The sequence below is a fragment of the Hemitrygon akajei genome, chromosome 1, assembly GCF_048418815.1.
Source record: "Hemitrygon akajei chromosome 1, sHemAka1.3, whole genome shotgun sequence".
In the NCBI taxonomy this organism is placed as follows: Eukaryota; Metazoa; Chordata; class Chondrichthyes; order Myliobatiformes; family Dasyatidae; genus Hemitrygon; species Hemitrygon akajei.
Window position 1 is genome coordinate 1,614,656 of NC_133124.1, and position 24,925 is coordinate 1,639,580.

General features: G+C 48.5%; 21 non-coding genes across 21 annotated transcripts; all 21 read right to left on the reverse strand.

Annotated features, from left to right (window-relative positions):
• Positions 1–1,265: 1,265 nt before the first annotated feature.
• trnay-gua (transfer RNA tyrosine (anticodon GUA)) lies at positions 1,266–1,351 on the reverse strand. Its single transcript is given in 2 exon segments — positions 1,266–1,301; positions 1,315–1,351. It is a non-coding gene; the product is annotated as a tRNA-Tyr (tRNA).
• A 482-nt stretch (positions 1,352–1,833) lies between these two features.
• On the reverse strand, positions 1,834–1,906 carry trnaa-agc (transfer RNA alanine (anticodon AGC)). Its single transcript has one exon. It is a non-coding gene; the product is annotated as a tRNA-Ala (tRNA).
• A 1,711-nt stretch (positions 1,907–3,617) lies between these two features.
• Positions 3,618–3,703, reverse strand: trnay-gua (transfer RNA tyrosine (anticodon GUA)). The gene is given in 2 exon segments: positions 3,618–3,653; positions 3,667–3,703. It is a non-coding gene; the product is annotated as a tRNA-Tyr (tRNA).
• A 482-nt stretch (positions 3,704–4,185) lies between these two features.
• Positions 4,186–4,258, reverse strand: trnaa-ugc (transfer RNA alanine (anticodon UGC)). The gene has a single exon. It is a non-coding gene; the product is annotated as a tRNA-Ala (tRNA).
• A 1,683-nt stretch (positions 4,259–5,941) lies between these two features.
• Positions 5,942–6,027, reverse strand: trnay-gua (transfer RNA tyrosine (anticodon GUA)). The gene is given in 2 exon segments: positions 5,942–5,977; positions 5,991–6,027. It is a non-coding gene; the product is annotated as a tRNA-Tyr (tRNA).
• A 482-nt stretch (positions 6,028–6,509) lies between these two features.
• Positions 6,510–6,582, reverse strand: trnaa-ugc (transfer RNA alanine (anticodon UGC)). Its single transcript has one exon. It is a non-coding gene; the product is annotated as a tRNA-Ala (tRNA).
• Positions 6,583–8,264: 1,682 nt separating this feature from the next.
• On the reverse strand, positions 8,265–8,350 carry trnay-gua (transfer RNA tyrosine (anticodon GUA)). Its single transcript is given in 2 exon segments — positions 8,265–8,300; positions 8,314–8,350. It is a non-coding gene; the product is annotated as a tRNA-Tyr (tRNA).
• A 482-nt stretch (positions 8,351–8,832) lies between these two features.
• Positions 8,833–8,905, reverse strand: trnaa-ugc (transfer RNA alanine (anticodon UGC)). Its single transcript has one exon. It is a non-coding gene; the product is annotated as a tRNA-Ala (tRNA).
• A 1,687-nt stretch (positions 8,906–10,592) lies between these two features.
• On the reverse strand, positions 10,593–10,678 carry trnay-gua (transfer RNA tyrosine (anticodon GUA)). Its single transcript is given in 2 exon segments — positions 10,593–10,628; positions 10,642–10,678. It is a non-coding gene; the product is annotated as a tRNA-Tyr (tRNA).
• Positions 10,679–11,160: 482 nt separating this feature from the next.
• Positions 11,161–11,233, reverse strand: trnaa-ugc (transfer RNA alanine (anticodon UGC)). Its single transcript has one exon. It is a non-coding gene; the product is annotated as a tRNA-Ala (tRNA).
• Positions 11,234–12,916: 1,683 nt separating this feature from the next.
• trnay-gua (transfer RNA tyrosine (anticodon GUA)) lies at positions 12,917–13,002 on the reverse strand. The gene is given in 2 exon segments: positions 12,917–12,952; positions 12,966–13,002. It is a non-coding gene; the product is annotated as a tRNA-Tyr (tRNA).
• Positions 13,003–13,484: 482 nt separating this feature from the next.
• Positions 13,485–13,557, reverse strand: trnaa-ugc (transfer RNA alanine (anticodon UGC)). Its single transcript has one exon. It is a non-coding gene; the product is annotated as a tRNA-Ala (tRNA).
• A 1,683-nt stretch (positions 13,558–15,240) lies between these two features.
• trnay-gua (transfer RNA tyrosine (anticodon GUA)) lies at positions 15,241–15,326 on the reverse strand. Its single transcript is given in 2 exon segments — positions 15,241–15,276; positions 15,290–15,326. It is a non-coding gene; the product is annotated as a tRNA-Tyr (tRNA).
• Positions 15,327–15,808: 482 nt separating this feature from the next.
• Positions 15,809–15,881, reverse strand: trnaa-ugc (transfer RNA alanine (anticodon UGC)). Its single transcript has one exon. It is a non-coding gene; the product is annotated as a tRNA-Ala (tRNA).
• Positions 15,882–17,563: 1,682 nt separating this feature from the next.
• On the reverse strand, positions 17,564–17,649 carry trnay-gua (transfer RNA tyrosine (anticodon GUA)). The gene is given in 2 exon segments: positions 17,564–17,599; positions 17,613–17,649. It is a non-coding gene; the product is annotated as a tRNA-Tyr (tRNA).
• Positions 17,650–18,131: 482 nt separating this feature from the next.
• Positions 18,132–18,204, reverse strand: trnaa-ugc (transfer RNA alanine (anticodon UGC)). Its single transcript has one exon. It is a non-coding gene; the product is annotated as a tRNA-Ala (tRNA).
• A 1,687-nt stretch (positions 18,205–19,891) lies between these two features.
• Positions 19,892–19,977, reverse strand: trnay-gua (transfer RNA tyrosine (anticodon GUA)). Its single transcript is given in 2 exon segments — positions 19,892–19,927; positions 19,941–19,977. It is a non-coding gene; the product is annotated as a tRNA-Tyr (tRNA).
• A 482-nt stretch (positions 19,978–20,459) lies between these two features.
• Positions 20,460–20,532, reverse strand: trnaa-ugc (transfer RNA alanine (anticodon UGC)). The gene has a single exon. It is a non-coding gene; the product is annotated as a tRNA-Ala (tRNA).
• Positions 20,533–22,215: 1,683 nt separating this feature from the next.
• On the reverse strand, positions 22,216–22,301 carry trnay-gua (transfer RNA tyrosine (anticodon GUA)). The gene is given in 2 exon segments: positions 22,216–22,251; positions 22,265–22,301. It is a non-coding gene; the product is annotated as a tRNA-Tyr (tRNA).
• Positions 22,302–22,783: 482 nt separating this feature from the next.
• Positions 22,784–22,856, reverse strand: trnaa-agc (transfer RNA alanine (anticodon AGC)). The gene has a single exon. It is a non-coding gene; the product is annotated as a tRNA-Ala (tRNA).
• A 1,683-nt stretch (positions 22,857–24,539) lies between these two features.
• On the reverse strand, positions 24,540–24,625 carry trnay-gua (transfer RNA tyrosine (anticodon GUA)). The gene is given in 2 exon segments: positions 24,540–24,575; positions 24,589–24,625. It is a non-coding gene; the product is annotated as a tRNA-Tyr (tRNA).
• Between the last annotated feature and the right edge of the window lie 300 nt (positions 24,626–24,925).

A 24,925-nucleotide genomic window follows, 5' to 3' on the forward strand; every position in this document is an offset into this window, starting at 1 on the left:
ACCTATACTGCATCACTACGCCCCGGCGGTTCCCAATATGTCACAAGCAGAACTTCTTCATAAAATAAGGAGATTAAGAAAGGGTAGGCCATGCAGAACATAGTTGAAGAAAATCTTTTTTACCCCGAGAGCTGTGGGTCTATCGAATGCTCCGTCTCAGAAGGCAGTGGAGGCCAGTTCTCTCGATTGAAAGAGTTAGATAGGGCTCCTAAAGATACCAGAGTCAAGGGATATGGGCAGAAGGCAGGGACGGGGTGCTGATTGTGGATGACCAGCCATGGTCAGACAGAATGGCGGTGCAGGCACGATGGGCGGAATGGCCTACTCCTGCACCTACTGTCTACTGTCCATTCAGATGGCGGCGTCATCCACTTCTGACAGATTGTACAACTCCACCTTCAACTGAGCATTCTGCTGGAAATCTACACGGCCGTCAAAGAGATCTTTCTCGTATCACCCATTGCCGCCTATTTCTATGCAGCATTCTCGGAAGTTTCTGGAAAACTGCAGCCAGATGTCCAGTCAGCTGAAAAGCGCAATGACTCAAGTCGATCATTCCTGGAGCGTTTGCCTTTGTCCTGGACGGATGATGCGCAAGAGAACACAGTGCGTACATAACCACAACGCAAACCTGTTCCAAGAGTTCCCTTGTGCAAAGAGCCATAACGTCTTCATCCGGTCCCTTAATGTACAGCTACCTCTTCTATTTCGCAGCTCACACATCAATCCTCTTGGAGAAAAATGAACAATTTTCTTCCGACTTGTGCCACCACACAAATGGGCAGAAGTGCCCCTCACCTGATATATGAAAAGTACAACAGGCCGACAACACTACCGCGAGTTAGCTTCGCTTAATACGGTGCCCTCCAACGATGTGCCGAAATTCAGATTCTGGCATCCCTTGCTCTGTCGCTTTGGAATGGCTGAAGCTAGAGTGACTGCAAAAAGTCTTCCAACGAAGAGGTCACCGATGTTCCCCCTGGGCCTTTGTGTCAGTCTCTTCCTCTGTACACTTGCTACGAAGGGCAGATTTCGATCTTTCTATTACTCAGGGAGCGGTGAGAGCTGTGCTACTGTCAGGGCAGCCTGCGTGAGGAAACAGCGTTCTGAAAAGTGACCGAGTGAACAGCTGGCATTGCCTATTATGTGCTCAAATGCCTGTTTCTTCTGTCCCGTCAAGAGTCGTAGCGAATGCATTCTTGTGCGCACCAGCGAAAAGCTCTGTGGTATGCAATTGATGATGGGCGCAGTAAAAGAAGACCTGATCCTTCGAGCCGGAATCGAACCAGCGACCTAAGGATGACTCCATTTCCTCTACAGTCCTCCGCTCTACCAACTGAGCTATCGAAGGAAAAGCGACACTCATTATGCAGAATTCAGCCTGGCATCTGCCGAGCGATGGCAAAACCCGGCCTATGGCAACTATCTCGTCCTTCCAGCACTGGGGACCACAGGTCACGGGATGATGCATATCTCCGCGCTTCTGACATTTCTACGTACACTACGATACGAACACAGCTGTTTCATCGTTCTTGCCCATTCAAATAAAAGGTGACTCAGCTTTCTCTTTTCACCCAGTATCCAGGGCAATGTCCTTATAGCCACTCACCTGATTTATGCCTGAATCGTCGTCTGCAGCTCATGCATTACTGAAACACCAGCTGCCAGCTAGCTTTTCCTCCTATCTGCTTTCAACGCAGCAAACCTACCACATTTTCTCCCTGCCCTTCGACTGAGACACTTTCCGCTCCATGTCCGCCAGCCGCATCTTTTGTGCATTCCAAGCTTCGCAGGCACTTGCTGAGACGAATTCCTCTGAATACAAAATGTCCATGGAGAATGCGAGCATCGATCTCGCTACCTCTCGCATGCTAAGCGAGCGCTCTACCATTTGAGCTAATTCCCCAGCACATCCCGCTAACATACTATAATTTGCTCACGCCGACAAACACCATTGCATGCCTGCCACTGTTCAGCGATACACAATCAGCAGCTCACCTACAGTCACTCACTCATCAACCCACCAATCACACACATTCACTCACTCATCAACCCACCAGTCACACACACATACTCACGCTCTCTGCCACTGTCAATATGCATGACCTCAATCTGCAATTCATTATCCACCATGAAACCAATTATCCTTCCTTCTCGTTTTATAACTGATTGTTATAGCAGATTCCATTGATCTTTCCACTTCGATGTAGCGACTAACATTCACTTTACCATCGCTTCCTCACAGAGCCACCGACGCGTACAGTGCAATCTGCAGCTTGCCTGAACATCAAATCTAACACCACAAAAACTAGATAGCACCAACAACAACACACATAGCAAACGTTCAGCATTCACCTATACTGCATCACTACGCCCCGGCGGTTCCCAATATGTCACAAGCAGAACTTCTTCATAAAATAAGGAGATTAAGAAAGGGTAGGCCATGCAGAACATAGTTGAAGAAAATCTTTTTTACCCCGAGAGCTGTGGGTCTATCGAATGCTCCGTCTCAGAAGGCAGTGGAGGCCAGTTCTCTCGATTGAAAGAGTTAGATAGGGCTCCTAAAGATACCAGAGTCAAGGGATATGGGCAGAAGGCAGGGACGGGGTGCTGATTGTGGATGACCAGCCATGGTCAGACAGAATGGCGGTGCAGGCACGATGGGCGGAATGGCCTACTCCTGCACCTACTGTCTACTGTCCATTCAGATGGCGGCGTCATCCACTTCTGACAGATTGTACAACTCCACCTTCAACTGAGCATTCTGCTGGAAATCTACACGGCCGTCAAAGAGATCTTTCTCGTATCACCCATTGCCGCCTATTTCTATGCAGCATTCTCGGACGTTTCTGGAAAACTGCAGCCAGGTGTCTAGTCAGCTGAAAAGCTGAACGACTAAAGTCGATAACGTTGGAGCATTTGCCTTTGTCCTGGACGGATGATGGGCAAGAGAACACAATGCGTACATAACCACAACGCAAACCTGTTCCAAGAGTTCCCTTGTGCAAGGAGCCATAACGTCTTCATCCGGTCCCTTAATGTACAGCTACCTCTTCTATTTCGCAGCTCACACATCAATCCTCTTGGAGAAAAATGAACAATTTTCTTCCGACTTGTGCCAACACACAAATGGGCAGACGTGCCCCTCACCTGATATATGAAAAGTACAACAGGCCGACAACACTACCGCTAGTTAGCTTCGCTTAATACGGTGCCCTCCAACGATGTGCCGAAATTCAGATTCTGGCATCCCTTGCTCTGTCGCTTTGGAATGGCTGAAGCTAGAGTGACTGCAAAAAGTCTTCCAACGAAGAGGTCACCGATGTTCCCCCTGGACCTTTGTGTCAGTCTCTTCCTCTATACACTTGCTACGAAGGGCAGATTTCGATCTTTCTATTACTCAGGGAGCGGTGAGAGCTGTGCTACTGTCAGGGCAGCCTGCGTGAGGAAACAGCGTTCTGAAATGTGAGCGAGTGATATGCTGGCATTGCCTATTATGTGCTCAAATGCCTGTTTCTTCTGTCCCGTCAAGAGTCGTAGCGAATGCATTCTTGTGCGCACCAGCGAAAAGCTCTGTGGTATGCAATTGATGATGGGCGCAGTAAAAGAAGACCTGATCCTTCGAGCCGGAATCGAACCAGCGACCTAAGGATGACTCCATTTCCTCTACAGTCCTCCGCTCTACCAACTGAGCTATCGAAGGAAAAGCGACAATCATTATGCAGAATTCAGCCTGGCATCTGTCGAGCGATGGCAAAACCCGGCCTATGGCAACTATCTCGTCCTTCCAGCACTGGGGGCCACAGGACACGGGATGATACATATCTCCGCGCTTCTGACATTTCTACGTACACTACGATACCAACACAGCTCTTTCATCGTCCTTGCCCGTTCAAATAAAAGGTGACTCAGCTTTCTCTTTTCACCCAGTAACCAGGGCAATGTCCTTATAGCCACTCACCTGATTTATGCCTGAATAGTCGTCTGCAGCTCATGCATTACTGAAACACCAGCTGCCAGCTAGCTTTTCCTCCTATCTGCTTTCAACGCAGCAAACCTACCACATTTTCTCCCTGCCCTTCGACTGAGACACTTTCCGCTCCATGTCCGCCAGCCGCATCTTTGGTGCATTCCAAGCTTCGCAGGCACTTGATGAGACGAATTCCTCTGAATACAAAATGTCCATGGAGAATGCGAGCATCGATCTCGCTACCTCTCGCATGCAAAGCGAGCGCTCTACCATTTGAGCTAATTCCCCAGCACATCCCGCTAACATACTATGATTTGCTCACGCCGACAAACACCATTGCATGCCTGCCACTGTTCAGCGATACACAATCAGCAGCTCAGAGACACACAATCACTCACTCATTAACCGACCAATCTCACACACGTAATCACGCTCGCTGCCACTGTCCATTTGCATGACCTCAATCTGCAATTCATTATCCACCATGAAACCAATTATCCTTCCTTCTCGTTTTATAACTGATTGTTATAGCAGATTCCATTGATCTTTCCACTTCGATGTAGCGACTAACATTCACTTTACCATCGCTTCCTCACAGAGCCACCGACGCGTACAGTGCAATCTGCAGCTTGCCTGAACATCAAATCTAACACCACAAAAACTAGATAGCACCAACAACAACACACATAGCAAACGTTCAGCATTCACCTATACTGCATCACTACGCCCCGGCGGTTCCCAATATGTCACAAGCAGAACTTCTTCATAAAATAAGGAGATTAAGAAAGGGTAGGCCATGTAGAACATAGTTGAAGAAAATCTTTTTTACCCCGAGAGCTGTGGGTCTATCGAATGCTCCGTCTCAGAAGGCAGTGGAGCCCAATTCTCTGGATTGAAAGAGTTAGATAGGGCACCTAAAGATAGCAGAGTCAAGGGATATGGGCAGAAGGCAGGGACGGGGTGCTGATTGTGGATGATCAGCCATGGTCAGACAGAATGGCTGTGCAGGCACGATGGACGGAATGGCCTACTCCTGCACCTACTGTCTACTGTCCATTCAGATGGCGGCGTCATCCACTTCTGACAGATTGTACAACTCCACCTTCAACTGAGCATTCTGCTGGAAATCTACACGGCCGTCAAAGAGATCTTTCTCGTATCACCCATTGCCGCCTATTTCTATGCAGCATTCTCGGACATTTCTGGAACACGGCAGCCAGATGTCCAGTCAGCTGAAAAGCGCAATGACTCAAGTCGATCATTACTGGAGCGTTTGCCTTTGTCCTGGACGGATGATGCGCAAGAGAACACAGTGCGTACATAACCACAACGCAAACCTGTTCCAAGAGTTCCCTTGTGCAAAGAGCCATAACGTCTTCATCCGGTCCCTTAATGTACAGCTACCTCTTCTATTTCGCAGCTCACACATCAATCCTCTTGGAGAAAAATGAACAATTTTCTTCCGACTTGTGCCAACACACAAATGGGCAGACGTGCCCCTCACCTGATATACGAAAACTACAACAGACTGACAACACTACCGCTAGTTAGCTTCGCTTAATACGGTGCCCTCCAACGATGTGCCGAAATTCAGATTCTGGCATCCCTTGCTCTGCCGCTTTGGAATGGCTGAAGCTAAAGTGACCGCAAAAAGTCTTCCAACGAAGAGGTCACCGATGTTCCCCCTGGGCCTTTGAGTCAGTCTCTTCCTCTATACACTTGCTACGAAGGGCAGATTTCGATCTTTCTATTACTCAGGGAGCGGTGAGAGCTGTGCTACTGTCAGGGCAGCCTGCGTGAGGAAACAGCGTTCTGAAAAGTGAGCGAGTGAACAGCTGGCATTGCCTATTATATGCTCAAATGCCTGTTTCTTCTGTCCCGTCAAGAGTCGTAGCGAATGCATTCTTGTGCGCACCAGCGAAAAGCTCTGTGGTATGCAATTGATGATGGGCGCAGTAAAAGAAGACCTGATCCTTCGAGCCGGAATCGAACCAGCGACCTAAGGATGACTCCATTTCCTCTACAGTCCTCCGCTCTACCAACTGAGCTATCGAAGGAAAAGCGACACTCATTATGCAGAATTCAGCCTGGCATCTGTCGAGCGATGGCAAAACCCGGCCTATGGCAACTATCTCGTCCTTCCAGCACTGGGGGCCACAGGTCACGGGATGATACATATCTCCGCGCTTCTGACATTTCTACGTACACTACGATACCAACACAGCTCTTTCATCGTCCTTGACCGTTCAAATAAAAGGTGACTCAGCTTTCTCTTTTCACCCAGTAACCAGGGCAATGTCCTTATAACCACTCACCTGATTTATGCCTGAATCGTCGTCTGCAGCTCATGCATTACTGAAACACCAGCTGCCAGCTAGCTTTTCCTCCTATCTGCTTTCAACGCAGCAAACCTACCACATTTTCTCCCTGCCCTTCGACTGACACACTTTCCGCTCCATGTCCGCCAGCCGCATCTTTGGTGCATTCCAAGCTTCGCAGGCACTTGATGAGACGAATTCCTCTGAATACAAAATGTCCATGGAGAATGCGAGCATCGATCTCGCTACCTCTCGCATGCAAAGCGAGCGCTCTACCATTTGAGCTAATTCCCCAGCACATCCCGCTAACATACTATGATTTGCTCACGCCGACAAACACCATTGCATGCCTGCCACTGTTCAGCGATACACAATCAGCAGCTCAGAGACACACAATCACTCACACATTAACCGACCAATCTCACACACGTAATCACGCTCGCTGCCACTGTCCATTTGCATGACCTCAATCTGCAATTCATTATCCACCATGAAACCAATTATCCTTCCTTCTCGTTTTATAACTGATTGTTATAGCAGATTCCACTGATCGTTCCACTTCGATGTAGCGACTAACATTCACTTTACCATCGCTTCCTCACAGAGCCACCGACGCGTACAGTGTAATCTGCCGCTTGCCTGAACATCAAATCTAACACCACAAAAACTAGATAGCACCAACAACAACACACATAGCAAACGTTCAGCATTCACCTATACTGCATCACTACGCCCCGGCGGTTCCCAATATGTCACAAGCAGAACTTATTCATAAAATAAGGAGATTAAGAAAGGGTAGGCCATTTAGAACATAGTTGAAGAAAATCTTTTTTACCCCGAGAGCTGTGGGTCTATGGAATGCTCCGTCTCAGAAGGCAGTGGAGGCCAGTTCTCTCGATTGAAAGAGTTAGATAGGGCTCCTAAAGATAGCAGAGTCAAGGGATATGGGCAGAAGGCAGGGACGGGGTGCTGATTGTGGATGATCAGCCATGGTCAGACAGAATGGCGGTGCAGGCACGATGGGCGGAATGGCCTACTCCTGCACCTACTGTCTACTGTCCATTCAGATGGCGGCGTCATCCACTTCTGACAGATTGTACAACTCCACCTTCAACTGAGCATTCTGCTGTAAATCTACACGGCCGTCAAAGAGATCTTTCTCGTATCACCCATTGCCGCCTATTTCTATGCAGCATTCTCGGACGTTTCTGGAAAACTGCAGCCAGGTGTCTAGTCAGCTGAAAAGCTGAACGACTAAAGTCGATAACGTTGGAGCATTTGCCTTTGTCCTGGACGGATGATGGGCAAGAGAACACAATGCGTACATAACCACAACGCAAACCTGTTCCAAGAGTTCCCTTGTGCAAGGAGCCATAACGTCTTCATCCGGTCCCTTAATGTACAGCTACCTCTTCTATTTCGCAGCTCACACATCAATCCTCTTGGAGAAAAATGAACAATTTTCTTCCGACTTGTGCCAACACACAAATGGGCAGACGTGCCCCTCACCTGATATATGAAAAGTACAACAGGCCGACAACACTACCGCTAGTTAGCTTCGCTTAATACGGTGCCCTCCAACGATGTGCCGAAATTCAGATTCTGGCATCCCTTGCTCTGTCGCTTTGGAATGGCTGAAGCTAGAGTGACTGCAAAAAGTCTTCCAACGAAGAGGTCACCGATGTTCCCCCTGGACCTTTGTGTCAGTCTCTTCCTCTATACACTTGCTACGAAGGGCAGATTTCGATCTTTCTATTACTCAGGGAGCGGTGAGAGCTGTGCTACTGTCAGGGCAGCCTGCGTGAGGAAACAGCGTTCTGAAATGTGAGCGAGTGATATGCTGGCATTGCCTATTATGTGCTCAAATGCCTGTTTCTTCTGTCCCGTCAAGAGTCGTAGCGAATGCATTCTTGTGCGCACCAGCGAAAAGCTCTGTGGTATGCAATTGATGATGGGCGCAGTAAAAGAAGACCTGATCCTTCGAGCCGGAATCGAACCAGCGACCTAAGGATGACTCCATTTCCTCTACAGTCCTCCGCTCTACCAACTGAGCTATCGAAGGAAAAGCGACAATCATTATGCAGAATTCAGCCTGGCATCTGTCGAGCGATGGCAAAACCCGGCCTATGGCAACTATCTCGTCCTTCCAGCACTGGGGGCCACAGGACACGGGATGATACATATCTCCGCGCTTCTGACATTTCTACGTACACTACGATACCAACACAGCTCTTTCATCGTCCTTGCCCGTTCAAATAAAAGGTGACTCAGCTTTCTCTTTTCACCCAGTAACCAGGGCAATGTCCTTATAGCCACTCACCTGATTTATGCCTGAATAGTCGTCTGCAGCTCATGCATTACTGAAACACCAGCTGCCAGCTAGCTTTTCCTCCTATCTGCTTTCAACGCAGCAAACCTACCACATTTTCTCCCTGCCCTTCGACTGAGACACTTTCCGCTCCATGTCCGCCAGCCGCATCTTTGGTGCATTCCAAGCTTCGCAGGCACTTGATGAGACGAATTCCTCTGAATACAAAATGTCCATGGAGAATGCGAGCATCGATCTCGCTACCTCTCGCATGCAAAGCGAGCGCTCTACCATTTGAGCTAATTCCCCAGCACATCCCGCTAACATACTATGATTTGCTCACGCCGACAAACACCATTGCATGCCTGCCTGCCACTGTTCAGCGATACACAATCAGCAGCTCAGAGACACACAATCACTCACTCATTAACCGACCAATCTCACACACGTAATCACGCTCGCTGCCACTGTCCATTTGCATGACCTCAATCTGCAATTCATTATCCACCATGAAACCAATTATCCTTCCTTCTCGTTTTATAACTGATTGTTATAGCAGATTCCATTGATCTTTCCACTTCGATGTAGCGACTAACATTCACTTTACCATCGCTTCCTCACAGAGCCACCGACGCGTACAGTGCAATCTGCAGCTTGCCTGAACATCAAATCTAACACCACAAAAACTAGATAGCACCAACAACAACACACATAGCAAACGTTCAGCATTCACCTATACTGCATCACTACGCCCCGGCGGTTCCCAATATGTCACAAGCAGAACTTCTTCATAAAATAAGGAGATTAAGAAAGGGTAGGCCATGTAGAACATAGTTGAAGAAAATCTTTTTTACCCCGAGAGCTGTGGGTCTATCGAATGCTCCGTCTCAGAAGGCAGTGGAGCCCAATTCTCTGGATTGAAAGAGTTAGATAGGGCACCTAAAGATAGCAGAGTCAAGGGATATGGGCAGAAGGCAGGGACGGGGTGCTGATTGTGGATGATCAGCCATGGTCAGACAGAATGGCTGTGCAGGCACGATGGACGGAATGGCCTACTCCTGCACCTACTGTCTACTGTCCATTCAGATGGCGGCGTCATCCACTTCTGACAGATTGTACAACTCCACCTTCAACTGAGCATTCTGCTGGAAATCTACACGGCCGTCAAAGAGATCTTTCTCGTATCACCCATTGCCGCCTATTTCTATGCAGCATTCTCGGACATTTCTGGAACACGGCAGCCAGATGTCCAGTCAGCTGAAAAGCGCAATGACTCAAGTCGATCATTACTGGAGCGTTTGCCTTTGTCCTGGACGGATGATGCGCAAGAGAACACAGTGCGTACATAACCACAACGCAAACCTGTTCCAAGAGTTCCCTTGTGCAAAGAGCCATAACGTCTTCATCCGGTCCCTTAATGTACAGCTACCTCTTCTATTTCGCAGCTCACACATCAATCCTCTTGGAGAAAAATGAACAATTTTCTTCCGACTTGTGCCAACACACAAATGGGCAGACGTGCCCCTCACCTGATATACGAAAACTACAACAGACTGACAACACTACCGCTAGTTAGCTTCGCTTAATACGGTGCCCTCCAACGATGTGCCGAAATTCAGATTCTGGCATCCCTTGCTCTGCCGCTTTGGAATGGCTGAAGCTAAAGTGACCGCAAAAAGTCTTCCAACGAAGAGGTCACCGATGTTCCCCCTGGGCCTTTGAGTCAGTCTCTTCCTCTATACACTTGCTACGAAGGGCAGATTTCGATCTTTCTATTACTCAGGGAGCGGTGAGAGCTGTGCTACTGTCAGGGCAGCCTGCGTGAGGAAACAGCGTTCTGAAAAGTGAGCGAGTGAACAGCTGGCATTGCCTATTATATGCTCAAATGCCTGTTTCTTCTGTCCCGTCAAGAGTCGTAGCGAATGCATTCTTGTGCGCACCAGCGAAAAGCTCTGTGGTATGCAATTGATGATGGGCGCAGTAAAAGAAGACCTGATCCTTCGAGCCGGAATCGAACCAGCGACCTAAGGATGACTCCATTTCCTCTACAGTCCTCCGCTCTACCAACTGAGCTATCGAAGGAAAAGCGACACTCATTATGCAGAATTCAGCCTGGCATCTGTCGAGCGATGGCAAAACCCGGCCTATGGCAACTATCTCGTCCTTCCAGCACTGGGGGCCACAGGTCACGGGATGATACATATCTCCGCGCTTCTGACATTTCTACGTACACTACGATACCAACACAGCTCTTTCATCGTCCTTGACCGTTCAAATAAAAGGTGACTCAGCTTTCTCTTTTCACCCAGTAACCAGGGCAATGTCCTTATAACCACTCACCTGATTTATGCCTGAATCGTCGTCTGCAGCTCATGCATTACTGAAACACCAGCTGCCAGCTAGCTTTTCCTCCTATCTGCTTTCAACGCAGCAAACCTACCACATTTTCTCCCTGCCCTTCGACTGACACACTTTCCGCTCCATGTCCGCCAGCCGCATCTTTGGTGCATTCCAAGCTTCGCAGGCACTTGATGAGACGAATTCCTCTGAATACAAAATGTCCATGGAGAATGCGAGCATCGATCTCGCTACCTCTCGCATGCAAAGCGAGCGCTCTACCATTTGAGCTAATTCCCCAGCACATCCCGCTAACATACTATGATTTGCTCACGCCGACAAACACCATTGCATGCCTGCCACTGTTCAGCGATACACAATCAGCAGCTCAGAGACACACAATCACTCACACATTAACCGACCCATCTCACACACGTAATCACGCTCGCTGCCACTGTCCATTTGCATGACCTCAATCTGCAATTCATTATCCACCATGAAACCAATTATCCTTCCTTCTCGTTTTATAACTGATTGTTATAGCAGATTCCACTGATCGTTCCACTTCGATGTAGCGACTAACATTCACTTTACCAACGCTTCCTCACAGAGCCACCGACGCGTACAGTGTAATCTGCCGCTTGCCTGAACATCAAATCTAACACCACAAAAACTAGATAGCACCAACAACAACACACATAGCAAACGTTCAGCATTCACCTATACTGCATCACTACGCCCCGGCGGTTCCCAATATGTCACAAGCAGAACTTCTTCATAAAATAAGGAGATTAAGAAAGGGTAGGCCATGTAGAACATAGTTGAAGAAAATCTTTTTTACCCCGAGAGCTGTGGGTCTATGGAATGCTCCGTCTCAGAAGGCAGTGGAGGCCAGTTCTCTCGATTGAAAGAGTTAGATAGGGCTCCTAAAGATAGCAGAGTCAAGGGATATGGGCAGAAGGCAGGGACGGGGTGCTGATTGTGGATGATCAGCCATGGTCAGACAGAATGGCGGTGCAGGCACGATGGGCGGAATGGCCTACTCCTGCACCTACTGTCTACTGTCCATTCAGATGGCGGCGTCATCCACTTCTGACAGATTGTACAACTCCACCTTCAACTGAGCATTCTGCTGTAAATCTACACGGCCGTCAAAGAGATCTTTCTCGTATCACCCATTGCCGCCTATTTCTATGCAGCATTCTCGGACGTTTCTGGAACACTGCAGCCAGATGTCCAGTCAGCTGAAAAGCGCAATGACTCAAGTCGATCATTACTGGAGCGTTTGCCTTTGTCCTGGACGGATGATGCGCAAGAGAACACAGTGCGTACATAACCACAACGCAAACCTGTTCCAAGAGTTCCCTTGTGCAAAGAGCCATAACGTCTTCATCCGGTCCCTTAATGTACAGCTACCTCTTCTATTTCGCAGCTCACACATCAATCCTCTTGGAGAAAAATGAACAATTTTCTTCCGACTTGTGCCACCACACAAATGGGCAGACGTGCCCCTCACCTGATATACGAAAAGTACAACAGGCCGACAACACTACCGCTAGTTAGCTTCGCTTAATACGGTGCCCTCCAACGATGTGCCGAAATTCAGATTCTGGCATCCCTTGCTCTGCCGCTTTGGAATGGCTGAAGCTAAAGTGACCGCAAAAAGTCTTCCAACGAAGAGGTCACCGATGTTCCCCCTGGGCCTTTGAGTCAGTCTCTTCCTCTATACACTTGCTACGAAGGGCAGATTTCGATCTTTCTATTACTCAGGGAGCGGTGAGAGCTGTGCTACTGTCAGGGCAGCCTGCGTGAGGAAACAGCGTTCTGAAAAGTGAGCGAGTGAACAGCTGGCATTGCCTATTATATGCTCAAATGCCTGTTTCTTCTGTCCCGTAAAGAGTCGTAGCGAATGCATTCTTGTGCGCACCAGCGAAAAGCTCTGTGGTATGCAATTGATGATGGGCGCAGTAAAAGAAGACCTGATCCTTCGAGCCGGAATCGAACCAGCGACCTAAGGATGACTCCATTTCCTCTACAGTCCTCCGCTCTACCAACTGAGCTATCGAAGGAAAAGCGACACTCATTATGCAGAATTCAGCCTGGCATCTGTCGAGCGATGGCAAAACCCGGCCTATGGCAACTATCTCGTCCTTCCAGCACTGGGGGCCACAGGACACGGGATGATACATATCTCCGCGCTTCTGACATTTCTACGTACACTACGATACCAACACAGCTCTTTCATCGTCCTTGCCCGTTCAAATAAAAGGTGACTCAGCTTTCTCTTTTCACCCAGTAACCAGGGCAATGTCCTTATAGCCACTCACCTGATTTATGCCTGAATAGTCGTCTGCAGCTCATGCATTACTGAAACACCAGCTGCCAGCTAGCTTTTCCTCCTATCTGCTTTCAACGCAGCAAACCTACCACATTTTCTCCCTGCCCTTCGACTGAGACACTTTCCGCTCCATGTCCGCCAGCCGCATCTTTGGTGCATTCCAAGCTTCGCAGGCACTTGATGAGACGAATTCCTCTGAATACAAAATGTCCATGGAGAATGCGAGCATCGATCTCGCTACCTCTCGCATGCAAAGCGAGCGCTCTACCATTTGAGCTAATTCCCCAGCACATCCCGCTAACATACTATGATTTGCTCACGCCGACAAACACCATTGCATGCCTGCCACTGTTCAGCGATACACAATCAGCAGCTCAGAGACACACAATCACTCACTCATTAACCGACCAATCTCACACACGTAATCACGCTCGCTGCCACTGTCCATTTGCATGACCTCAATCTGCAATTCATTATCCACCATGAAACCAATTATCCTTCCTTCTCGTTTTATAACTGATTGTTATAGCAGATTCCATTGATCTTTCCACTTCGATGTAGCGACTAACATTCACTTTACCATCGCTTCCTCACAGAGCCACCGACGCGTACAGTGCAATCTGCAGCTTGCCTGAACATCAAATCTAACACCACAAAAACTAGATAGCACCAACAACAACACACATAGCAAACGTTCAGCATTCACCTATACTGCATCACTACGCCCCGGCGGTTCCCAATATGTCACAAGCAGAACTTCTTCATAAAATAAGGAGATTAAGAAAGGGTAGGCCATGTAGAACATAGTTGAAGAAAATCTTTTTTACCCCGAGAGCTGTGGGTCTATCGAATGCTCCGTCTCAGAAGGCAGTGGAGCCCAATTCTCTGGATTGAAAGAGTTAGATAGGGCACCTAAAGATAGCAGAGTCAAGGGATATGGGCAGAAGGCAGGGACGGGGTGCTGATTGTGGATGATCAGCCATGGTCAGACAGAATGGCTGTGCAGGCACGATGGACGGAATGGCCTACTCCTGCACCTACTGTCTACTGTCCATTCAGATGGCGGCGTCATCCACTTCTGACAGATTGTACAACTCCACCTTCAACTGAGCATTCTGCTGGAAATCTACACGGCCGTCAAAGAGATCTTTCTCGTATCACCCATTGCCGCCTATTTCTATGCAGCATTCTCGGACATTTCTGGAACACGGCAGCCAGATGTCCAGTCAGCTGAAAAGCGCAATGACTCAAGTCGATCATTACTGGAGCGTTTGCCTTTGTCCTGGACGGATGATGCGCAAGAGAACACAGTGCGTACATAACCACAACGCAAACCTGTTCCAAGAGTTCCCTTGTGCAAAGAGCCATAACGTCTTCATCCGGTCCCTTAATGTACAGCTACCTCTTCTATTTCGCAGCTCACACATCAATCCTCTTGGAGAAAAATGAACAATTTTCTTCCGACTTGTGCCAACACACAAATGGGCAGACGTGCCCCTCACCTGATATACGAAAACTACAACAGACTGACAACACTACCGCTAGTTAGCTTCGCTTAATACGGTGCCCTCCAACGATGTGCCGAAATTCAGATTCTGGCATCCCTTGCTCTGCCGCTTTGGAATGGCTGAAGCTAAAGTGACCGCAAAAAGTCTTCCAACGAAGAGGTCACCGATGTTCCCCCTGGGCCTTTGAGTCAGTCTCTTCCTCTATACACTTGCTACGAAGGGCAGATTTCGATCTTTCTATTACTCAGGGAGCGGTGAGAGCTGTGCTACTGTCAGGGCAGCCTGCGTGAGGAAACAGCGTTCTGAAAAGTGAGCGAGTGAACAGCTGGCATTGCCTATTATATGCTCAAATGCCTGTTTCTTCTGTCCCGTCAAGAGTCGTAGCGAATGCATTCTTGTGCGCACCAGCGAAAAGCTCTGTGGTATGCAATTGATGATGGGCGCAGTAAAAGAAGACCTGATCCTTCGAGCCGGAATCGAACCAGCGACCTAAGGATGACTCCATTTCCTCTACAGTCCTCCGCTCTACCAACTGAGCTATCGAAGGAAAAGCGACACTCATTATGCAGAATTCAGCCTGGCATCTGTCGAGCGATGGCAAAACCCGGCCTATGGCAACTATCTCGTCCTTCCAGCACTGGGGGCCACAGGTCACGGGATGATACATATCTCCGCGCTTCTGACATTTCTACGTACACTACGATACCAACACAGCTCTTTCATCGTCCTTGACCGTTCAAATAAAAGGTGACTCAGCTTTCTCTTTTCACCCAGTAACCAGGGCAATGTCCTTATAACCACTCACCTGATTTATGCCTGAATCGTCGTCTGCAGCTCATGCATTACTGAAACACCAGCTGCCAGCTAGCTTTTCCTCCTATCTGCTTTCAACGCAGCAAACCTACCACATTTTCTCCCTGCCCTTCGACTGACACACTTTCCGCTCCATGTCCGCCAGCCGCATCTTTGGTGCATTCCAAGCTTCGCAGGCACTTGATGAGACGAATTCCTCTGAATACAAAATGTCCATGGAGAATGCGAGCATCGATCTCGCTACCTCTCGCATGCAAAGCGAGCGCTCTACCATTTGAGCTAATTCCCCAGCACATCCCGCTAACATACTATGATTTGCTCACGCCGACAAACACCATTGCATGCCTGCCACTGTTCAGCGATACACAATCAGCAGCTCAGAGACACACAATCACTCACACATTAACCGACCAATCTCACACACGTAATCACGCTCGCTGCCACTGTCCATTTGCATGACCTCAATCTGCAATTCATTATCCACCATGAAACCAATTATCCTTCCTTCTCGTTTTATAACTGATTGTTATAGCAGATTCCACTGATCGTTCCACTTCGATGTAGCGACTAACATTCACTTTACCATCGCTTCCTCACAGAGCCACCGACGCGTACAGTGTAATCTGCCGCTTGCCTGAACATCAAATCTAACACCACAAAAACTAGATAGCACCAACAACAACACACATAGCAAACGTTCAGCATTCACCTATACTGCATCACTACGCCCCGGCGGTTCCCAATATGTCACAAGCAGAACTTATTCATAAAATAAGGAGATTAAGAAAGGGTAGGCCATTTAGAACATAGTTGAAGAAAATCTTTTTTACCCCGAGAGCTGTGGGTCTATGGAATGCTCCGTCTCAGAAGGCAGTGGAGGCCAGTTCTCTCGATTGAAAGAGTTAGATAGGGCTCCTAAAGATAGCAGAGTCAAGGGATATGGGCAGAAGGCAGGGACGGGGTGCTGATTGTGGATGATCAGCCATGGTCAGACAGAATGGCGGTGCAGGCACGATGGGCGGAATGGCCTACTCCTGCACCTACTGTCTACTGTCCATTCAGATGGCGGCGTCATCCACTTCTGACAGATTGTACAACTCCACCTTCAACTGAGCATTCTGCTGTAAATCTACACGGCCGTCAAAGAGATCTTTCTCGTATCACCCATTGCCGCCTATTTCTATGCAGCATTCTCGGACGTTTCTGGAAAACTGCAGCCAGGTGTCTAGTCAGCTGAAAAGCTGAACGACTAAAGTCGATAACGTTGGAGCATTTGCCTTTGTCCTGGACGGATGATGGGCAAGAGAACACAATGCGTACATAACCACAACGCAAACCTGTTCCAAGAGTTCCCTTGTGCAAGGAGCCATAACGTCTTCATCCGGTCCCTTAATGTACAGCTACCTCTTCTATTTCGCAGCTCACACATCAATCCTCTTGGAGAAAAATGAACAATTTTCTTCCGACTTGTGCCAACACACAAATGGGCAGACGTGCCCCTCACCTGATATATGAAAAGTACAACAGGCCGACAACACTACCGCTAGTTAGCTTCGCTTAATACGGTGCCCTCCAACGATGTGCCGAAATTCAGATTCTGGCATCCCTTGCTCTGTCGCTTTGGAATGGCTGAAGCTAGAGTGACTGCAAAAAGTCTTCCAACGAAGAGGTCACCGATGTTCCCCCTGGACCTTTGTGTCAGTCTCTTCCTCTATACACTTGCTACGAAGGGCAGATTTCGATCTTTCTATTACTCAGGGAGCGGTGAGAGCTGTGCTACTGTCAGGGCAGCCTGCGTGAGGAAACAGCGTTCTGAAATGTGAGCGAGTGATATGCTGGCATTGCCTATTATGTGCTCAAATGCCTGTTTCTTCTGTCCCGTCAAGAGTCGTAGCGAATGCATTCTTGTGCGCACCAGCGAAAAGCTCTGTGGTATGCAATTGATGATGGGCGCAGTAAAAGAAGACCTGATCCTTCGAGCCGGAATCGAACCAGCGACCTAAGGATGACTCCATTTCCTCTACAGTCCTCCGCTCTACCAACTGAGCTATCGAAGGAAAAGCGACAATCATTATGCAGAATTCAGCCTGGCATCTGTCGAGCGATGGCAAAACCCGGCCTATGGCAACTATCTCGTCCTTCCAGCACTGGGGGCCACAGGACACGGGATGATACATATCTCCGCGCTTCTGACATTTCTACGTACACTACGATACCAACACAGCTCTTTCATCGTCCTTGCCCGTTCAAATAAAAGGTGACTCAGCTTTCTCTTTTCACCCAGTAACCAGGGCAATGTCCTTATAGCCACTCACCTGATTTATGCCTGAATAGTCGTCTGCAGCTCATGCATTACTGAAACACCAGCTGCCAGCTAGCTTTTCCTCCTATCTGCTTTCAACGCAGCAAACCTACCACATTTTCTCCCTGCCCTTCGACTGAGACACTTTCCGCTCCATGTCCGCCAGCCGCATCTTTGGTGCATTCCAAGCTTCGCAGGCACTTGATGAGACGAATTCCTCTGAATACAAAATGTCCATGGAGAATGCGAGCATCGATCTCGCTACCTCTCGCATGCAAAGCGAGCGCTCTACCATTTGAGCTAATTCCCCAGCACATCCCGCTAACATACTATGATTTGCTCACGCCGACAAACACCATTGCATGCCTGCCTGCCACTGTTCAGCGATACACAATCAGCAGCTCAGAGACACACAATCACTCACTCATTAACCGACCAATCTCACACACGTAATCACGCTCGCTGCCACTGTCCATTTGCATGACCTCAATCTGCAATTCATTATCCACCATGAAACCAATTATCCTTCCTTCTCGTTTTATAACTGATTGTTATAGCAGATTCCATTGATCTTTCCACTTCGATGTAGCGACTAACATTCACTTTACCATCGCTTCCTCACAGAGCCACCGACGCGTACAGTGCAATCTGCAGCTTGCCTGAACATCAAATCTAACACCACAAAAACTAGATAGCACCAACAACAACACACATAGCAAACGTTCAGCATTCACCTATACTGCATCACTACGCCCCGGCGGTTCCCAATATGTCACAAGCAGAACTTCTTCATAAAATAAGGAGATTAAGAAAGGGTAGGCCATGTAGAACATAGTTGAAGAAAATCTTTTTTACCCCGAGAGCTGTGGGTCTATCGAATGCTCCGTCTCAGAAGGCAGTGGAGCCCAATTCTCTGGATTGAAAGAGTTAGATAGGGCACCTAAAGATAGCAGAGTCAAGGGATATGGGCAGAAGGCAGGGACGGGGTGCTGATTGTGGATGATCAGCCATGGTCAGACAGAATGGCTGTGCAGGCACGATGGACGGAATGGCCTACTCCTGCACCTACTGTCTACTGTCCATTCAGATGGCGGCGTCATCCACTTCTGACAGATTGTACAACTCCACCTTCAACTGAGCATTCTGCTGGAAATCTACACGGCCGTCAAAGAGATCTTTCTCGTATCACCCATTGCCGCCTATTTCTATGCAGCATTCTCGGACATTTCTGGAACACGGCAGCCAGATGTCCAGTCAGCTGAAAAGCGCAATGACTCAAGTCGATCATTACTGGAGCGTTTGCCTTTGTCCTGGACGGATGATGCGCAAGAGAACACAGTGCGTACATAACCACAACGCAAACCTGTTCCAAGAGTTCCCTTGTGCAAAGAGCCATAACGTCTTCATCCGGTCCCTTAATGTACAGCTACCTCTTCTATTTCGCAGCTCACACATCAATCCTCTTGGAGAAAAATGAACAATTTTCTTCCGACTTGTGCCAACACACAAATGGGCAGACGTGCCCCTCACCTGATATACGAAAACTACAACAGACTGACAACACTACCGCTAGTTAGCTTCGCTTAATACGGTGCCCTCCAACGATGTGCCGAAATTCAGATTCTGGCATCCCTTGCTCTGCCGCTTTGGAATGGCTGAAGCTAAAGTGACCGCAAAAAGTCTTCCAACGAAGAGGTCACCGATGTTCCCCCTGGGCCTTTGAGTCAGTCTCTTCCTCTATACACTTGCTACGAAGGGCAGATTTCGATCTTTCTATTACTCAGGGAGCGGTGAGAGCTGTGCTACTGTCAGGGCAGCCTGCGTGAGGAAACAGCGTTCTGAAAAGTGAGCGAGTGAACAGCTGGCATTGCCTATTATATGCTCAAATGCCTGTTTCTTCTGTCCCGTCAAGAGTCGTAGCGAATGCATTCTTGTGCGCACCAGCGAAAAGCTCTGTGGTATGCAATTGATGATGGGCGCAGTAAAAGAAGACCTGATCCTTCGAGCCGGAATCGAACCAGCGACCTAAGGATGACTCCATTTCCTCTACAGTCCTCCGCTCTACCAACTGAGCTATCGAAGGAAAAGCGACACTCATTATGCAGAATTCAGCCTGGCATCTGTCGAGCGATGGCAAAACCCGGCCTATGGCAACTATCTCGTCCTTCCAGCACTGGGGGCCACAGGTCACGGGATGATACATATCTCCGCGCTTCTGACATTTCTACGTACACTACGATACCAACACAGCTCTTTCATCGTCCTTGACCGTTCAAATAAAAGGTGACTCAGCTTTCTCTTTTCACCCAGTAACCAGGGCAATGTCCTTATAACCACTCACCTGATTTATGCCTGAATCGTCGTCTGCAGCTCATGCATTACTGAAACACCAGCTGCCAGCTAGCTTTTCCTCCTATCTGCTTTCAACGCAGCAAACCTACCACATTTTCTCCCTGCCCTTCGACTGACACACTTTCCGCTCCATGTCCGCCAGCCGCATCTTTGGTGCATTCCAAGCTTCGCAGGCACTTGATGAGACGAATTCCTCTGAATACAAAATGTCCATGGAGAATGCGAGCATCGATCTCGCTACCTCTCGCATGCAAAGCGAGCGCTCTACCATTTGAGCTAATTCCCCAGCACATCCCGCTAACATACTATGATTTGCTCACGCCGACAAACACCATTGCATGCCTGCCACTGTTCAGCGATACACAATCAGCAGCTCAGAGACACACAATCACTCACACATTAACCGACCCATCTCACACACGTAATCACGCTCGCTGCCACTGTCCATTTGCATGACCTCAATCTGCAATTCATTATCCACCATGAAACCAATTATCCTTCCTTCTCGTTTTATAACTGATTGTTATAGCAGATTCCACTGATCGTTCCACTTCGATGTAGCGACTAACATTCACTTTACCAACGCTTCCTCACAGAGCCACCGACGCGTACAGTGTAATCTGCCGCTTGCCTGAACATCAAATCTAACACCACAAAAACTAGATAGCACCAACAACAACACACATAGCAAACGTTCAGCATTCACCTATACTGCATCACTACGCCCCGGCGGTTCCCAATATGTCACAAGCAGAACTTCTTCATAAAATAAGGAGATTAAGAAAGGGTAGGCCATGTAGAACATAGTTGAAGAAAATCTTTTTTACCCCGAGAGCTGTGGGTCTATGGAATGCTCCGTCTCAGAAGGCAGTGGAGGCCAGTTCTCTCGATTGAAAGAGTTAGATAGGGCTCCTAAAGATAGCAGAGTCAAGGGATATGGGCAGAAGGCAGGGACGGGGTGCTGATTGTGGATGATCAGCCATGGTCAGACAGAATGGCGGTGCAGGCACGATGGGCGGAATGGCCTACTCCTGCACCTACTGTCTACTGTCCATTCAGATGGCGGCGTCATCCACTTCTGACAGATTGTACAACTCCACCTTCAACTGAGCATTCTGCTGTAAATCTACACGGCCGTCAAAGAGATCTTTCTCGTATCACCCATTGCCGCCTATTTCTATGCAGCATTCTCGGACGTTTCTGGAACACTGCAGCCAGATGTCCAGTCAGCTGAAAAGCGCAATGACTCAAGTCGATCATTACTGGAGCGTTTGCCTTTGTCCTGGACGGATGATGCGCAAGAGAACACAGTGCGTACATAACCACAACGCAAACCTGTTCCAAGAGTTCCCTTGTGCAAAGAGCCATAACGTCTTCATCCGGTCCCTTAATGTACAGCTACCTCTTCTATTTCGCAGCTCACACATCAATCCTCTTGGAGAAAAATGAACAATTTTCTTCCGACTTGTGCCACCACACAAATGGGCAGACGTGCCCCTCACCTGATATACGAAAAGTACAACAGGCCGACAACACTACCGCTAGTTAGCTTCGCTTAATACGGTGCCCTCCAACGATGTGCCGAAATTCAGATTCTGGCATCCCTTGCTCTGCCGCTTTGGAATGGCTGAAGCTAAAGTGACCGCAAAAAGTCTTCCAACGAAGAGGTCACCGATGTTCCCCCTGGGCCTTTGAGTCAGTCTCTTCCTCTATACACTTGCTACGAAGGGCAGATTTCGATCTTTCTATTACTCAGGGAGCGGTGAGAGCTGTGCTACTGTCAGGGCAGCCTGCGTGAGGAAACAGCGTTCTGAAAAGTGAGCGAGTGAACAGCTGGCATTGCCTATTATATGCTCAAATGCCTGTTTCTTCTGTCCCGTAAAGAGTCGTAGCGAATGCATTCTTGTGCGCACCAGCGAAAAGCTCTGTGGTATGCAATTGATGATGGGCGCAGTAAAAGAAGACCTGATCCTTCGAGCCGGAATCGAACCAGCGACCTAAGGATGACTCCATTTCCTCTACAGTCCTCCGCTCTACCAACTGAGCTATCGAAGGAAAAGCGACACTCATTATGCAGAATTCAGCCTGGCATCTGTCGAGCGATGGCAAAACCCGGCCTATGGCAACTATCTCGTCCTTCCAGCACTGGGGGCCACAGGTCACGGGATGATACATATCTCCGCGCTTCTGACATTTCTACGTACACTACGATACCAACACAGCTCTTTCATCGTCCTTGACCGTTCAAATAAAAGGTGACTCAGCTTTCTCTTTTCACCCAGTAACCAGGGCAATGTCCTTATAACCACTCACCTGATTTATGCCTGAATCGTCGTCTGCAGCTCATGCATTACTGAAACACCAGCTGCCAGCTAGCCTTTCCTCCTATCTGCTTTCAACGCAGCAAACCTACCACATTTTCTCCCTGCCCTTCGACAGCGACACTTTGCGCACCATGTTCGCCAGCCGCATCTTTTGTGCATTCCAAGCTTCGCAGGCACTTGATGAGACGAATTCCTCTGAATACAAAATGTCCATGGAGAATGCGAGCATCGATCTCGCTACCTCTCGCATGCTAAGCGAGCGCTCTACCATTTGAGCTAATTCCCCAGCACATCCCGCTAACATACTATAATTTGCTCACGCCGACAAACACCATTGCATGCCTGCCACTGTTCAGCGATACACAATCAGCAGCTCAGAGACACACAATCACTCACACATTAACCGACCAATCTCACACACGTAATCACGCTCGCTGCCACTGTCCATTTGCATGACCTCAATCTGCAATTCATTATCCACCATGAAACCAATTATCCTTCCTTCTCGTTTTATAACTGATTGTTATAGCAGATTCCACTGATCGTTCCACTTCGATGTAGCGACTAACATTCACTTTACCAACGCTTCCTCACAGAGCCACCGACGCGTACAGTGTAATCTGCCGCTTGCCTGAACATCAAATCTAACACCACAAAAACTAGATAGCACCAACAACAACACACATAGCAAACGTTCAGCATTCACCTATACTGCATCACTACGCCCCGGCGGTTCCCAATATGTCACAAGCAGAACTTCTTCATAAAATAAGGAGATTAAGAAAGGGTAGGCCATGTAGAACATAGTTGAAGAAAATCTTTTTTACCCCGAGAGCTGTGGGTCTATCGAATGCTCCGTCTCAGAAGGCAGTGGAGGCCAGTTCTCTCGATTGAAAGAGTTAGATAGGGCTCCTAAAGATAGCAGAGTCAAGGGATATGGGCAGAAGGCAGGGACGGGGTGCTGATTGTGGATGATCAGCCATGGTCAGACAGAATGGCGGTGCAGGCACGATGGGCGGAATGGCCTACTCCTGCACCTACTGTCTACTGTCCATTCAGATGGCGGCGTCATCCACTTCTGACAGATTGTACAACTCCACCTTCAACTGAGCATTCTGCTGTAAATCTACACGGCCGTCAAAGAGATCTTTCTCGTATCACCCATTGCCGCCTATTTCTATGCAGCATTCTCGGACGTTTCTGGAACACTGCAGCCAGATGTCCAGTCAGCTGAAAAGCGCAATGACTCAAGTCGATCATTACTGGAGCGTTTGCCTTTGTCCTGGACGGATGATGCGCAAGAGAACACAGTGCGTACATAACCACAACGCAAACCTGTTCCAAGAGTTCCCTTGTGCAAAGAGCCATAACGTCTTCATCCGGTCCCTTAATGTACAGCTACCTCTTCTATTTCGCAGCTCACACATCAATCCTCTTGGAGAAAAATGAACAATTTTCTTCCGACTTGTGCCACCACACAAATGGGCAGACGTGCCCCTCACCTGATATACGAAAAGTACAACAGGCCGACAACACTACCGCTAGTTAGCTTCGCTTAATACGGTGCCCTCCAACGATGTGCCGAAATTCAGATTCTGGCATCCCTTGCTCTGCCGCTTTGGAATGGCTGAAGCTAAAGTGACCGCAAAAAGTCTTCCAACGAAGAGGTCACCGATGTTCCCCCTGGGCCTTTGAGTCAGTCTCTTCCTCTATACACTTGCTACGAAGGGCAGATTTCGATCTTTCTATTACTCAGGGAGCGGTGAGAGCTGTGCTCCTGTCAGGGCAGCCTGCGTGAGGAAACAGCGTTCTGAAAAGTGAGCGAGTGAACAGCTGGCATTGCCTATTATATGCTCAAATGCCTGTTTCTTCTGTCCCGTCAAGAGTCGTAGCGAATGCATTCTTGTGCGCACCAGCGAAAAGCTCTGTGGTATGCAATTGATGATGGGCGCAGTAAAAGAAGACCTGATCCTTCGAGCCGGAATCGAACCAGCGACCTAAGGATGACTCCATTTCCTCTACAGTCCTCCGCTCTACCAACTGAGCTATCGAAGGAAAAGCGACACTCATTATGCAGAATTCAGCCTGGCATCTGTCGAGCGATGGCAAAACCCGGCCTATGGCAACTATCTCGTCCTTCCAGCACTGGGGGCCACAGGTCACGGGATGATACATATCTCCGCGCTTCTGACATTTCTACGTACACTACGATACCAACACAGCTCTTTCATCGTCCTTGACCGTTCAAATAAAAGGTGACTCAGCTTTCTCTTTTCACCCAGTAACCAGGGCAATGTCCTTATAACCACTCACCTGATTTATGCCTGAATCGTCGTCTGCAGCTCATGCATTACT